General features: G+C 51.8%; 1 long non-coding RNA gene across 1 annotated transcript; it reads right to left on the bottom strand.

The window, feature by feature from the left end:
- Positions 1 to 228: 228 nt before the first annotated feature.
- LOC122933915 lies at positions 229 to 7,992 on the bottom strand. Its single transcript, XR_006388579.1, has 3 exons — positions 7,932 to 7,992; positions 6,179 to 6,286; positions 229 to 497 (listed from the first exon to the last, which is right to left on the bottom strand). It is a non-coding gene; the product is annotated as an uncharacterized LOC122933915 (long non-coding RNA).
- Between the last annotated feature and the right edge of the window lie 8,117 nt (positions 7,993 to 16,109).

Below are 16,109 nucleotides of genomic sequence, written 5' to 3' on the forward strand. Positions count from 1 at the left end.
TTTGGAGTCATGTGTAGGCCAAATACTCCACCATTATCAAGGGCTACTGCTATCATCAATATCCTTTGGAGTCCTGTGTAGACCAAATACTGCCCCTTTTCTATGTACCTGCGGCTGCTGTTTGTCAGGATACTGATGAGTTTGGGATGGAGTATAGGGGCCTTACTGTAACCTAATGTTTAGAAATCTATAAGGAACCTTCAATTAAAAAAATCTAAACAAACACAATATAAGTAAAATATTTAAACGTTTAATTAAATATGTTTTGGTTTTATATAATTATAACAATTCACATTAAGGTAATGATTTGAGTTTGTCGCAGAGGTTTAACAGTTCCTCCATGGCCTTGCGGTGTTGCTCCTCCAATTCTGCTATGCCGTGGGAGAAGTGGAGCTCCAGCTCCCTCAGCTTTCTATTCTGGAACGCCCGGAGCTCCCGCTGATGCTTTATGTGGTCCCGCTGAAGGGCCAACATTTTTTTGCCCATTTCTTTAAGTACTGTTAAAAAAGAAAAAAAAAAAAGTGTTTATTATTTTGTCACCAGATTAAATGCAATTTAGTGAATACTGTATAAAGCTGTTGACTAATGGCGATTGTAGGCGAAACAAAGACTGGGAAGAAGAACTTTTTCAGAGGTTCTGTCTACATAAAGTCTGATTTTTGGATGTATAACCTGCCATTGGGCCAGGAATAGTCTTTGGCATGGAGGTCATAATTTACATCTGCTATTTGAGTTGTATCATAAATTTTGAATTATTGGTATGAATGATAGGGCTATTGTGATTTTTTTTTATTTTAAAATTGGACGATTTTTTTAAAAATTTTTGCTCAACGAGATTGAAAAGTGTCACAACGATAAACTAATTAATTTATCCACATCATAACCATTAACACTGTAATGAAGTATTCCGAAATAAACTACCTATATTTAATTCATTGAGATATAAATAGTATTCTATCATATTTTGCGACAACAAACCAATCTTAAAGGGAACCTGTCACCGGGATTTTGGGTATAAAGCTGAGGACATGGGTTGCTAGATGGCTGCTAGCACATCCGCAATACCCAGTCCCCATAGCTCTGTGTGCTTTTATTGTGTAAAAAAAAACACGATTTGATACATATGCAAATTAACCTGAGATGAGTCCTGTACGTGAGATGAGTCCTGTACGTGAGATGAGTCAGGGACAGGACTCATCTCAGGTTAATTTGCATATGTATCAAATTGTTTTTTTTACACAATAAAAGCACACAGAGCTATGGGGACTGGGTATTACGGATGTGCTAGCGGCCATCTAGCAACCCATGTCCTCAGCGCTATACACACAATCCAGGTGATAGGTTCCCTTTAAATGTAAACTGTGCTCATAGTGGAGTCACCTCCAGAAGTCTTTACTCTCTAGAGAACGAGCCGTGTAAGGCAACTGTGGCAAAGTATGACGGGACTGGCGCTATAGTGTTCTTGTTTAACTTAATTTTTGCCATAATTATTAAAATTTATATTTTACCACCATTACATTTTGAAAGTAAGGATTGATATTGCTGTGTGCACTGTAGTAGCCCAAAGGGGAGAACCAGGGAAGCTCGGAATGTCTCAATGGGACTGTATGCCTCCGGGAGATAATTTACATTAATCAGTAGGCCTCTTTGGTTTCTGGGGTTTTGTCTTTAATATGGATTTTGGATCGGGGTTTTAATAGTGAACATAGACATTGGGTGGGACAGGTCTAGCAATCACAAAAAAAACAAGGAAAGAACGTAATGGGAGGGAATTTATATGCTGTCGTGGTGATCTCATGGAAAAAGAATTACCGTTGAGTACCAATTCCGGTTGTCCATAGCATCACCACGACGGCAACACAAGGAGATATACAAAATATGATCAAGAAGGGGTGACAGCCTGAAGGACTTTTTGCCCAAAAGACATGTCTGATTTTTTGAAAAGGTCTAGTCTATAGTGTTTAATGAAGGTATGGATACTAGACCAAGTAGGGAAACACCCGCTCTCTCCGCTTGGGAAGAAGACATCGCTCTGGTAGAGTGAGCCTTCAGATTATCTGGACAAGAGAGATTCTTAATAGTATAACAGGCTGAAATAGCATTTTTTATCCATCTAGCGATTGAAGATTTGGAAATTTTCTGTCCTCTGTTTTTGCCCCCGAATTGAACAAAGACAGTCGGATCTCCCAATCTCTTTTGTAGAGTCTATGTAGTCAAGTACCGCTCTTCTGACATCTAGGGAATGGAAGGTTAGTTCTCAGTCGTCTGAAGGGTTATCATAGAAAAAGGGGAGCGCAATTTCCTGATCCTTGTGGAATTTAGACACTACTTTTGGCATGAATTCTGGGTCTAGCCTCAGTATTAATCTATCATTTTTGACTTGCAAATAAGGTTCCCTCATGGATAACACCTGTAGTTCGCTAATTCTTCTGGCAGAAGTGATGGCCACTAGGAAAGCAAAGTCTTGAACGATTTTCGTTTTGAAGATAAATCACTCAATGGTTCGAAGGGGGAACGTGATAATCCTGTGAGAACTATGTTTAAGTCCTAGGTAAGAATCTGAGATTTTAACGTTGGACATATTCTTGTAAACGCTCTCAAAAAATCTTCTGAGCCATTTACGATTTGCTAATTCAGTGTCGTAGAAACAACTTAAGGCAGATATTTGAACTCTGAGGGTAGCAGGTCTTAACCCTATATCGAAGCCATTTTGTAGGAAATCTAGTATCGATCGTATACAGACGTGGACAAAATTGTTGGTACCCTTTGGTCAATGAAAGAAAAAGTCACAATGGTCACAGAAATAACTTTAATCTGACAAAAGTAATAATAAATTAAAATTCTATAAATGTTAACCAATGAAAGTCAGACATTGTTTTTCAACCATGCTTCAACAGAATTATGTAAAAAAATAAACTCATGAAACAGGCATGGACAAAAATGATGGTACCCCTAACTTAATATTTTGTTGCGCAACCTTTTGAGGCAATCACTGCAATCAAACGCTTCCTGTAACTGTCAATGAGACATCTGCACCTCTCAGCAGGTATTTTGGCCCACTCCTCATGAGCAAACTGCTCCAGTTGTGTCCGGTTTGAAGGGTGCCTTTTCCAGACTGCATGTTTCAGCTCCTTCCAAAGATGCTCAATAGGATTGAGGTCAGGGCTCATAGAAGGCCACTTTAGAATAGTCCAATTTTTTCCTCTTAGCCATTCTTGGGTGTTTTTAGCGGTGTGTTTTGGGTCATTGTCCTGTTGCAAGACCCATGACCTGCGACTGAGACCAAGCTTTCTGACACTGGCTAGTACATTTCTCTCTAGAATTCCTTGATAGTCTTGAGATTTCATTGTACCCTGCACAGATTCAAGACACCCTGTGCCAGACGCAGCAAAGCAGCCCCAGAACATAACAGAGCCTCCTCCATGTTTCACAGTAGGGACAGTGTTCTTTTCTTGATATGCTTCATTTTTTCGTCTGTGAACATACAGCTGATGTGCCTTGGCAAAAACTTCGATTTTTGTCTCATCTGTCCACAGGACATTCTCCCAGAAGCTTTGTGGCTTGTCAACATGTAGTTTGGCATATTCCAGTCTTGCTTTTTTATGATTCGTTTTCAACAATGGTGTCCTCCTTGGTCGTCTCCCATGTAGTCCACTTTGGCTCAAACAACGACGGATGGTGCGATCTGACACTGATGTTCCTTGAGCATGAAGTTCACCTTGAATCTCTTTAGAAGTCTTTCTAGGCTCTTTTGTTACCATTCGGATTATCCGTCTCTTAGATTTGTCATCAATTTTCCTCCTGCGGCCACGTCCAGGGAGGTTGGCTACAGTCCCATGGATCTTAAACTTATGAATAATATGTGCAACTGTACTCACAGGAACATCTAGTTGCTTGGAGATGGTCTTATAGCCTTTACCTTTAACATGCTTGTCTATAATTTTCTTTCTGATCTCTTGAGACAGCTCTTTCCTTTGCTTCCTCTGGTCCATGTCGAGTGTGGTACACACCATATCACCAAACAACACAGTGATTACCTGGAGCCATATATATAGGCCCAATGGCTGATTACAAGGTTGTAGACACCTGTGATGCTAATTAGTGGACACACCTTGAATTAACATGTCCCTTTGGTCACATTATGTTCTGTGTTTTCTAGGGGTACCATCATTTTTGTCCATGCCTGTTTCATGAGTTTATTTTTTTACATAATTCTGTTGAAGCATGGTTGAAAAACAATGTCTGACTTTCATTGGTTAACATTTATAGAATTTTAATTTATTATTACTTTTGTCAGATTAAAGTTATTTCTGTGACCATTGTGACTTTTTCTTTCATTGACCAAAGGGTACCAACAATTTTGTCCACGTCTGTATTTGGAGCAGATTTATTAGGAGAGGATGAGCCTGACCAAGAACTAAATTTCTTCCAGATCTTCATATAAATGGCGAAGGTAATCATCTTCCTGGAGGCCTTTAGAGTAGAGATCACCGGATCCGAAAAACCCTGTGATTTCAGGATTTGGGTTTCAGGATCCAAGCTGTCAAAATTTTGAAAATCTGAGTCCGGATGAAAAATTGGACCTTGATGTAGAAGGTCCTTCCTCCTTGGAAGGGGCCAAGGACCTTCGATGGCCATCTTCAAAATAACGGGAAACCAGCTCTTTTTCGGCCAACAAGGTGTTATCAGTATGATATCTCCGTCCTGATGGATCTTCTGTATCACTTTTGGTATTATCGGAAGTGGCGGGAAGGCATAGTACAGCGCTTGGTCCCACATGAAGGAGAAGGCGTCTAGAATCCATGGATTGTCCCTGGGGTCTAGGGAACAAAATGTTGGGACCTTTCAATTTTCCCGAGGGGCTAACAGGTCCACTTCCAGTATGCCCCATTTGTCTTATCATATGGAAGTTCTGTTTGTTTAAGAACCATTCCGATTGGTCTATCTTTTTCCTGCTTTAGTCGGCTTCTATATTCAGGGATCCTTTTAGGTGAACCGCTGAAATGGATTCTATGTTTATTTCTGCCCAACTGAATATTTTTGAGAATAGTTTTAGTAGACTCATAGATTTTGTACCTCCTTGATGGTTTAGATATTTTATTGTCGTCGTGTTGTCGGATAGTATTTTTAAATGACGGCCCCGGAGTTGTGATTCTGCAATCTTCAGAGTTTCCCATACCGCTCTCAGGTCTCGGTAGTTCGTTGAGTGACTCCTGATTGAACTGGACCATGGTCCCTGATAATAAACTTTGCCAATCTTCGACCCCCAGGCCCACTGGCTTGCATCTGTGGTGATCTGGGTGTGAGGTATCTTCTTCCATGTTACTCCTCTGGTCAAGTTCTCCTGGATCCTCCACCACTGAAGTGAGGATTTTATCCTCTGAGGTATGGTAACCCTGTGATCTAGAGAGAAAACTTGTTTGTCCATACTCTGAGTATCCACATTTGAAGAGGTCTGAAGTGAATTTAACACCACTGGACTGATGGGAAGCAAGAAGTGAGGACACCTAGAAGACTTATTGAGTCTCTGATGGAATAGGTTCTTTTGGATGAAAATACCTTGATCTTCCGTTCGATGTCGGATATCTTGTCCAGAGGTAGACTGGTTAGCTGTTTTTGAGAGTCAAGGATAACTCCTAGGAACCTGATCTTGGTTGATGGTACAAGGTTCGATTTCGTTCTGTTGACCATCCATCCCAGTCTGTCCAAGGTTAGTAGAAACACTTCCAGGTCTTTCTGTAGTTGGGAAGGAGAGTTGTTGGTTATTAAGAAATCGTCCAGATATGGGAAGATTGTTAGTCCTTTTTTTCCGCAGATATGCTACTACTTCTATTATCAGTTTTTTGAACACCCGAGGATATGCCAAAAGGAAGAAGAGAGGTAAATTGGTAGTGGTGAATATCGCCCCTGTGATCCTTTATTGCAAACCTCAGAAATTGCTGGGAATTGTGGTGTATTGGGACATGGTAGTAAGCGTCGCTTAAATCCACCGTGCACATCACTGACTATTTCTGTAAGAGGGGAATGATTGAATTTAGTGTCTCCATACGAAACTTCTGATAAGAGATAAATTTGTTTAGGAGCTTCAGGTTTATAATGGCTCGAAATGAACCCTCACCAGAAAAAGAGTCGAGTAGAACCCTTTACCTCTTTCCAATGGGGGTACCTCTGTTATTACCTGTTTGGATATTAACTCCTGAACCCCTTTCCAAATTGGGCTTTGATATGTCACACTCACGAAACTTGCTGCCACCCCTTTTCTTCAGTCTCCGGGAACGTCTAGAAGCTAGAAAAATGTAGCAAAAGTGAGCAATCAAGAAAATTTATGACTGGAGATCACAAATTTTGGAATTTATGGCGAATATTAGGCCATAAGTTTGTGAAATATTGCGAAAAGGAATATTGCCTATGCTGCTCATCACTAGTAATGTCATCTATAACACCCGGCATCTGATCACACTTACCTGAGGTATAACAGCCATTACTACATGTCTCCAGCCTTTATGGTGTAGTAGTAATGTCATCTATAACACCCGGCATCTGATGTCACCTACCTGAGGTATAACAGCCATTACTACATGTCTCCAGCCTTTATAGTGTAGTAGTAATGTCATCTATAACACCCGGCATCTGATGTCACTTACCTGAGGTATAACAGCCATTACTACATGTCTCCAGCCTTTATAGTGTAGAAGTAATGTCATCTATAACACCCGGCATCTGATCACACCTACCTGAGGTATAACAGCCATTACTACATGTCTCCAGCCTTTATAGTGTAGAAGTAATGTCATCTATAACACCCGGCATCTGATGACACCTACCTGAGGTATAACAGCCATTACTACATGTCTCCAGCCTTTATGGTGTAGTAGTAATGTCATCTATAACACCCGGCATCTGATGACACCTACCTGAGGTATAACAGCCATTACTACATGTCTCCAGCCTTTATGGTGTAGAAGTAATGTCATCTATAACACCCGGCATCTGATGACACCTACCTGAGGTATAACAGTCATTACTACATGTCTCTAGCCTTTATAGTGTAGTAGTAATGTCATCTATAACACCCGGCATCTGATGTCACTTACCTGAGGTATAACAGCCATTACTACATGTCTCCAGCCTTTATAGTGTAGTAGTAATGTCATCTATAACACCCGGCATCTGATGTCACCTACCTGAGGTATAACAGCCATTACTACATGTCTCCAGCCTTTATGGTGTAGTAGTAATGTCATCTATAACACCCGGCATCCGATGTCACTTACCTGAGGTATAACAGCCATTACTACAAGTCTCCAGCCTTTATAGTGTAGAAGTAATGTCATCTATAACACCCGGCATCTGGTGACACCTACCTGAGGTATAACAGCCATTACTACATGTCTCCAGCCTTTATAGTGTAGAAGTAATGTCATCTATAACACCCGGCATCTGATGTCACCTACCCCAGGTATAACAGCCATTACTACATGTCTCCAGCCTTTATAGTGTAGAAGTAATGTCATCTATAACACCCGGCATCTGATGTCACCTACCCCAGGTATAACAGCCATTACTACATGTCTCTGGGGCTTTGTCAGTATAATACCATCAGCCTGGTATTTACTGAAAGACAAGTGTCACAGGCGGCCCCCTATCAGAGCATACAGTATGTGGTTAAACTGGGTTTTCTCAGGCTCTGCCATTAGTGCAACCGTTGATCACAGTTGCTGCCCCACCAAAACCTGATACTAAGCCTAGTGTCCAGCCTGGACTATGAGAGGGTGGAGAGAAGATCCTGGAGAGGATGTCTATGTGCAGTCACAGCTCCCTCCGCTCCTGCACATAACACAGGGGTCACTGCCCGGAGTGCTACTTTACTGGAGCTCTAAGGTGGAGCCTCACCTGAAGAAACCTCCCTTCCTCCATTCATGATTCCATACCTGTGGTCACATGGACTGGAATGTCCTCCTCCACCTCACTCTTACACGGGGGATCGCCCATCATCCGCTCTTCTTCATCCTCCACTTTAATATCAGTCACATCTTCCCCCTGATTTGTCATCTGTAACAATTCAGGACAATACAGCAGACAGGTGGGAAATCTAACAGATCCACATAAGAGACCCCCACCATCTATGACCCCTCTATGACTGCAGGACCCCCCTTTATAGATGTGTATAGGGCTCACTCTATCTACCTGATGGTTCTCTGGGAGCTTCTCCTCTGGACCGTCCTGGGAATACAGAGGACGGGGACATCTCTCGGGGGGATTTCTCCTCCTGGAGTTAGAACCTATAGGAGATAACACACAGACTGAATACAATACTGAGCGCCACAAACAGGAGGAGGAACTCTGCTGTCAGCCGCCATTTCTGCCGCCATCTTTGTAAATCCTCTTATGGATCCTGAAATGCGGCAGAGGAGAACAGAAACCTGCGGGTGGATTAGGGTGGAGTTCACCCCGCTGCCCTCTGAGCGTCCGGATGATTGGGGTGGGGCAGTCAGAGGCCTGGAAGTCTATGGACAGCCGGCAGCAGTTTATGAGCCGCAGATTCACCGGACATTTTATAGTTTGCAGGAGAAATTCTGACCCTTCAGTTTTCTGCTTCTAATAGAAGAGACCGAAAAATGTCCAGAAAGTGTGACCCCCATAGAGGGACAAGAGCGCCCCCCGATATCAGGGCTGAACCCCCATAGAGGGACGAGAGCACCCCCCGATATCAGGGCTGAACCCCCATAGAGGGACGAGAGCACCCCCGATATCAGGGCTGAACCCCCATAGAGGGAAGAGAGCACCCCCCGATAATAGGATTGAACCCCATAGAGGGACGAGAGCCCCCCCCCCCCCCGATATCAGGCCTGTACCCCCATAGAGGGACGAGAGCACCCCCCGATATCAGGGCTGAACCCCCATAGAGGGACGAGAGCGCCCCCCGATATCAGGGCTGAACCCCCAATCGAGGGACAAGAGCGCCCCCCGATAATCAGGGCTGAACCCCCATAGAGGGACAAGAGCACCTCCGATATCAGGGCTGAACCCCCATAGAGGGACGAGAGCACCTCCGATATCAGGGCTGAACCCCCATAGAGGGACGAGAGCGCCCCCTGATATCAGGGCTGAACCTCCATAGAGGGACGAGAGCACCTCCGATATCAGGGCTGAACCCCCATAGAGGGACGAGAGCGCCCCCTGATATCAGGGCTGAACCTCCATAGAGGGACGAGAGCACCCCCATTATCAGAGCTGAACCCCCATAGAGGGACGAGAGCGCCCCCCGATATCAGGACAGAACCCCCATAGAGGGAGGAGTTCGCCCCCCCTGATATTGTGGGAGATGGAGGTCAGTGTATTGAATGTAGCTTACAGGGTTAAATAGAAGAGGTTATATGCAGATAATTTTGTCTAAAAACAAGGTAATAAAGTCAGATTATGTGTTGATTGCACCCACACCCGCCCCACATTTTCCTCTCTAGCAGAGCTATCAGTCTAAGGGTCCGGCGCCTCCTGCGTTACACGCACCCCCGTCACAGGCGCCCCCCTGCGTTACACGCGCCCCCGTCACAGGCGCCCCCCTGCGTTACACGCACCCCCCCTGCGTCACAGGCGCCCCCCTGCGTTACACGCACCCCCCCTGCGTCACAGGCGCCCCCCTGCGTTACACGCGCCCCCCTGCGTTACAGGCGCCCCTGCCACAGGCGCCCCCTGCGTTACACGCACCCCTGTCACAGGCGCCCCCTGCGTTACACGCACCCCTGTCACAGGCGCCCCCTGCGTTACACGCACCCCTGTCACAGGCGCCCCCCTGCGTTACACGCGCCCCCCTGTCACACGCGCCCCTGTCACAGGCGCCCCCCTGCGTTACACACGCGCCCCTGTCACAGGCGCCCCCCTGCGTTACACGCGCCCCTGTCACAGGCGCCCCCCTGCGTCACACGCGCCCCTGTCACAGGCGCCCCCCTGCGTTACACGCGCCCCTGTCACAGGCGCCCCCCTGTCACAGGCGCCCCCCTGTCACAGGCGCCCCCCTGCGTTACACGCGCCCCTGTCACAGGCGCCCCCCTGCGTTACACGCGCCCCTGTCACAGGCGCCCCCCTGCGTTACACGCGCCCCCTGCGTTACACGCGCCCCTGTCACAGGCGACCCCCTGCGTTACACGCGCCCCTGTCACAGGCGCCCCCCTGCGTTACACGCACCCCCCCTGCGTCACAGGCGCCCCCCTGCGTTACACGCGCCCCCCTGCGTTACAGGCGCCCCTGCCACAGGCGCCCCCTGCGTTACACGCACCCCTGTCACAGGCGCCCCCTGCGTTACACGCACCCCTGTCACAGGCGCCCCCTGCGTTACACGCACCCCTGTCACAGGCGCCCCCCTGCGTTACACGCGCCCCCCTGTCACACGCGCCCCTGTCACAGGCGCCCCCCTGCGTTACACACGCGCCCCTGTCACAGGCGCCCCCCTGCGTTACACGCGCCCCTGTCACAGGCGCCCCCCTGCATTACACGCGCCCCTGTCACAGGCGCCCCCCTGCGTTACACGCGCCCCTGTCACAGGCGCCCCCCTGCGTTACACGCGCCCCTGTCACAGGCGCCCCCCTGTCACAGGCGCCCCCCTGCGTTACACGCGCCCCTGTCACAGGCGCCCCCCTGTCCACAGGCGCCCCCCTGCGTTACACGCGCCCCTGTCACAGGCGCCCCCTGCGTTACACCGCGCCCCTGTCACAGGCGCCCCCCTGCGTTACAACGCGCCCCTGCGTTACACGCGCCCCTGTCACAGGCGCCCCCCTGCGTTACACGCGCCCCCTGCGTTACACGCGCCCCTGTCACAGGCGCCCCCCTGCGTTACACGCGCCCCTGTCACAGGCGCCCCCCTGCGTTACACGCGCCCACTGTCACAGGCGCCCCCCTGCGTTACACGCGCCCCCTGTCACAGGCGCCCCCCTGCGTTTACACGCGCCCCTGTCACAGGCGCCCCCCTGCGTTACACGCGCCCCTGTCACAGGCGCCCCCCTGCGTTACACAGCGCCCCTGTCACAGGCGCCCCCCTGCGTTACACGCGCCCCTGTCACAGGCGCCCCCCTGCGTTACACGCGCCCCTGTCACAGGCGCCCCCCTGCGTTACACGCGCCCCTGTCACAGGCGCCCCCCTGCGTTACACGCGCCCCTGTCACAGGCGCCCCCCTGCGTTACACGCGCCCCCCTGCGTTACACGCACCCCTGTCACAGGCGACCCCCTGCGTTACACGCGCCCCTGTCACAGGCGACCCCCTGCGTTACACGCGCCCCTGTCACAGGCGACCCCCTGCGTTACACGCGCCCCTGTCACAGGCGACCCCCTGCGTTACACGCGCCCCTGTCACAGGCGACCCCCTGCGTTACACGCGCCCCTGTCACAGGCGCCCCCCTGCGTTACACGCGCCCCTGTCACAGGCGACCCCCTGCGTTACACGCACCCCTGTCACAGGCGCCCCCTTGCGTTACACGCACCCGTCACAGGCGCCCCCCTGCGTTACACGCGCCCCTGTCACAGGCGCCCCCCTGCATTACACGCACCCCTGTCACAGGCGACCCCCTGCGTTACACGCACCCCTGTCACAGACGCCCCCTTGCGTTACACGCACCCCTGTCACAGGCGCCCCCTTGCGTTACACGCACCCGTCACAGGCGCCCCCCTGCGTTACACGCACCCGTCACAGGCGACCCCCTGCGTTACACGCACCCCTGTCACAGGCGACCCCCTGCGTTACACGCGCCCCTGTCACAGGCGCCCCCCTGCGTTACACGCACCCCCCTGCGTTACACGCACCCCTGTCACAGGCGACCCCCTGCGTTACACGCACCCCTGTCACAGGCGCCCCCTTGCGTTACACGCACCCGTCACAGGCGCCCCCCTGCGTTACACGCACCCGTCACAGGCGCCCCCCTGCGTTACACGCACCCGTCACAGGCGCCCCCTGCGTTACACGCACCCCTGTCACAGGCGCCCCCTTGCGTTACACGCACCCCTGTCACAGGCGCCCCCCTGCGTTACACGCACCCCTGTCACAGGCGACCCCCTGCGTTACACGCACCCCTGTCACAGGCGCCCCCCTGCGTTACACGCACCCGTCACAGGCGCCCCCCTGCGTTACACGCACCCGTCACAGGCGCCCCCCTGCGTTACACGCACCCCTGTCACAGGCGCCCCCCTTCCTATATATTGTGGTACGCTCCGCAGTCAGCCCCTCTCACCAGGTCTCCGGAGTCCGGACCCTCCATTCTCCACACAACGATCAGATACTGAGGCCACAACTGCAGAGCACCCTCCCCCCAGAGGAGCAGACCTCAGGGCAGCATCACCTCGCTTAGTCTGTGCTCGGTCAGGGCTCAGCCCCTGAACATGGATACACTAATCCACACTGACCTGAGCGGGTGAGGGGCCGGGGACTCTCCGTCATGGCGGCCGGACACCGATGTGGAACTGCTAGATGCGAGAGTGGCGCAGTTATAAGGAGATCTGTGACGTCACTGGTCACATGACCAAATGTGGACGGAGGAGGGGCTGTGTGTGCCTGCTAGCAGCCCGAGGGAGAAAGCTGCAGGACCTGTGATGACGTCATGGTCATGTGATCAGCGCAACAGGGGGTGGAGTTCATTAGTGTAAAAGAGAAGAGGCGGTAAAGGACCTGTGATGACGTCATGTGATGTCAGTGGGCGGAGCCTTGTATCCAGGAGCCACTCAGGTGACCGTCTGTGTAAAAACCAGAGAAACCTTGGGGGTTGTAGTCCTCTCCTCTTCTACCTCCTCCTGTAATGTCCTCTGAAGTCACATAACAGGCTGGATATGCTGAGAGTTGTAGTCCTCTCTCTGCAGTCGGTAGGGTTCCTCCTCCATGTCTCTGTGGTGGCAGTGCTCTTCCATTAGTGGAGGTCCGCTCCTCTCTCTGCAGTCGGTGGGGTTCCTCCTCCATGTCTCTGTTAGTAGCAGTGCTCTTCCATTAGTGGAGGTCCGCTCCTCTCTCTGCAGTCGGTGGGGTTCCTCCTCCATGTCTCTGTGGGGGCAGTTCTCTTCCATTAGTGGAGGTCCGCTCCTCTCTCTGCAGTCGGTGGGGTTCCTCCTCCATGTCTCTGTTGGGGGCAGTGCTCTTCCATTAGTGGAGGTCCGCTTCTCTCTGCAGTCGGTGGGGTTCCTCCTCCATGTCTCTGTGGGGGCAGTGCTCTTCCATTAGTGGAGGTCCGCTCCTCTCTCTGCAGTCGGTGGGGTTCCTCCTCCATGTCTCTGTTGGGGGCAGTGCTCTTCCATTAGTGGAGGTCCGCTCCTCTCTCTGCAGTCGGTGAGGTTCCTCCTCCATGTCTCTGGTGGGGGGCAGTGCTCTTCCATTAGTGGTGGTCCGCTCCTCTCTCTGCAGTCGGTGGGGTTCCTCCTCCATGTCTCTGTGGGGGCAGTGCTCTTCCATTAGTGGAGGTCCACTCCTCTCTGCAGTCGGTGGGGTTCCTCCTCCATGTCTCTGTTGGGGGCAGTGCTCTTCCATTAGTGGAGGTCCGCTCCTCTCTCTGTAGTCGGTGGGGTTCCTCCTCCATGTCTCTGTGGGGGCAGTGCTCTTCCATTAGTGGAGGTCCGCTCCTCTCTCCACAGTCGGTGGGGTTCCTCCTCCATCTCTCTGTTGGGGGCAGTGCTCTTCCATTAGTGGAGGTCCGCTCCTCTCTCTGCAGTCGGTGGGGTTCCTCCTCCATGTCTCTGTGGGGGCAGTGCTCTTCCATTAGTGGAGGTCCGCTCCTCTCTCTGCAGTCGGTGGGGTTCCTCCTCCATGTCTCTGTTGGGGGCAGTGCTCTTCCATTAGTGGAGGTCCGCTCCTCTCTCTGCAGTCGGTGGGGTTCCTCCTCCATGTCTCTGTGGGGGCAGTGCTCTTCCATTAGTGGAGGTCCGCTCCTCTCTCTGCAGTCGGTGGGGTTCCTCCTCCATGTCTCTGATGGGGGCAGTGCTCTTCCATTAGTGGAGGTCCGCTCCTCTCTCTGCAGTCGGTGAGGTTCCTCCTCCATGTCTCTGTGGGGCAGTGCTCTTCCATTAGTGGAGGTCCGCTCCTCTCTCTGCAGTTGGTGGGGTTCCTCCTCCATGTCTCTGTTTGGGGGCAGTGCTCTTCCATTAGTGGAGGTCCGCTCCTCTCTCTGCAGTCGGTGGGGTTCCTCCTCCATGTCTCTGTTTGGGGCAGTGCTCTTCCATTAGTGGAGGTCCGCTCCTCTCTCTTCAGTCGGTGAGGTTCCTCCTCCATGTCTCTGTGGGGGGCAGTACTCTTCCATTAGTGGAGGTCCGCTCCTCTCTCTGCAGTCGGTGGGGTTCCTCCTCCATGTCTCTGTGGGGGCAGTGCTCTTCCATTAGTGGAGGTCCGCTCCTCTCTCTGCAGTCGGTGGGGTTCCTCCTCCATGTCTCTGTTTGGGGCAGTGCTCTTCCATTAGTGGAGGTCCGCTCCTCTCTCTTCAGTCGGTGGGGTTCCTCCTCCATGTCTCTGTTGGGGGCAGTGCTCTTCCATTAGTGGTGGTCCGCTCCTCTCTCTGCAGTCGGTGAGGTTCCTCCTCCATGTCTCTGTTGGGGGCAGTGCTCTTCCATTAGTGGAGGTCCGGTCCTCTCTCTGCAGTCGGTGGGGTTCCTCCTCCATGTCTCTGTTGGGGGCAGTGCTCTTCCATTAGTGGAGGTCCGCTCCTCTCTCTGTAGTCGGTGAGGTTCCTTCTCCATGTCTCTGGTGGGGACAGTGCTCTTCCATTAGTGGAGGTCCGCTCCTCTCTGCAGTCGGTGGGGTTCCTCCTCCATGTCTCTGGTGGGGACAGTGCTCTTCCATTAGTGGAGGTCCGCTCCTCTCTCTGCAGTCGGTGAGGTTCCTCCTCCATCTCTCTGTTGGGGGCAGTGCTATTCCATTAGTGGAGGTCCGCTCCTCTCTGCAGTCGGTGGGGTTCCTCCTCCATGTCTCTGGGGCAGTGCTCTTCCATTAGTGGAGGTCCGCTCCTCTCTCTGCAGTCGGTGGGGTTCCTCCTCCATGTCTCTGTTGGGGGTAGTGCTCTTCCATTAGTGGTGGTCCGCTCCTCTCTCTGCAGTCGGTGGGGTTCCTCCTCCATGTCTCTGTGGGGGCAGTGCTCTTCCATTAGTGGAGGTCCGCTCCTCTCTGCAGTCGGTGGGGTTCCTCCTCCATGTCTCTGATGGGGGCAGTGCTCTTCCATTAGTGGAGGTCCGCTCCTCTCTCTGCAGTCGGTGAGGTTCCTCCTCCATGTCTCTGTGGGGGCAGTGCTCTTCCATTAGTGGAGGTCCGCTCCTCTCTGCAGTCGGTGGGGTTCCTCCTCCATGTCTCTGTGGGGCAGTGCTCTTCCATTAGTGGAGGTCCGCTCCTCTCTCTGCAGTTGGTGGGGTTCCTCCTCCATGTCTCTGTGGGGGCAGTGCTCTTCCATTAGTGGAGGTCCGCTCCTCTCTCTGTAGTCGGTGTGGTTCCTCCTCCATGTCTCTGTTTGGGGGCAGTGCTCTTCCATTAGTGGAGGTCCGCTCCTCTCTCTGCAGTCGGTGGGGTTCCTCCTCCATGTCTCTGTTGGGGGCAGTGCTCTTCCATTAGTGGAGGCCCGCTCCTCTCTCTGCAGTCGGTGGGGTTCCTCCTCCATCTCTCTGTGGGGGCAGTGCTCTTCCATTAGTGGAGGTCCGCTCCTCTCTCTGCAGTCGGTGAGGTTCCTCCTCCATGTCTCTGTGGGGGCAGTGCTCTTCCATTAGTGGAGGTCCGCTCCTCTCTCTGCAGTCGGTGGGGTTCCTCCTCCATGTCTCTGTTTGGGGCAGTGCTCTTCCATTAGTGGAGGTCCGCTCCTCTCTCTTCAGTTGGTGAGGTTCCTCCTCCATGTCTCTGTGGGGGCAGTGCTCTTCCATTAGTGGAGGTCCGCTCCTCTCTCTGCAGTCGGTGGGGCTCCTCCTCCATGTCTCTGTGGGGGCAGTGCTCTTCCATTAGTGGAGGTCCGCTCCTCTCTCTGCAGTCGGTGGGGTTCCTCCTCCATGTCTCTGTGGGGGCAGTGCTCTTCCATTAGTGGAGGTCCGCTCCTCTCTCTGTAGTCGGTGTGGTTCCTCCTCCATGTCTCTGTTTGGGGGCAGTGCTCTTCCATTAGTGGAGGTCCGCTCC

This window comes from Bufo gargarizans, chromosome 4 (genome assembly GCF_014858855.1).
Source record: "Bufo gargarizans isolate SCDJY-AF-19 chromosome 4, ASM1485885v1, whole genome shotgun sequence".
Taxonomy (NCBI): Eukaryota; Metazoa; Chordata; class Amphibia; order Anura; family Bufonidae; genus Bufo; species Bufo gargarizans.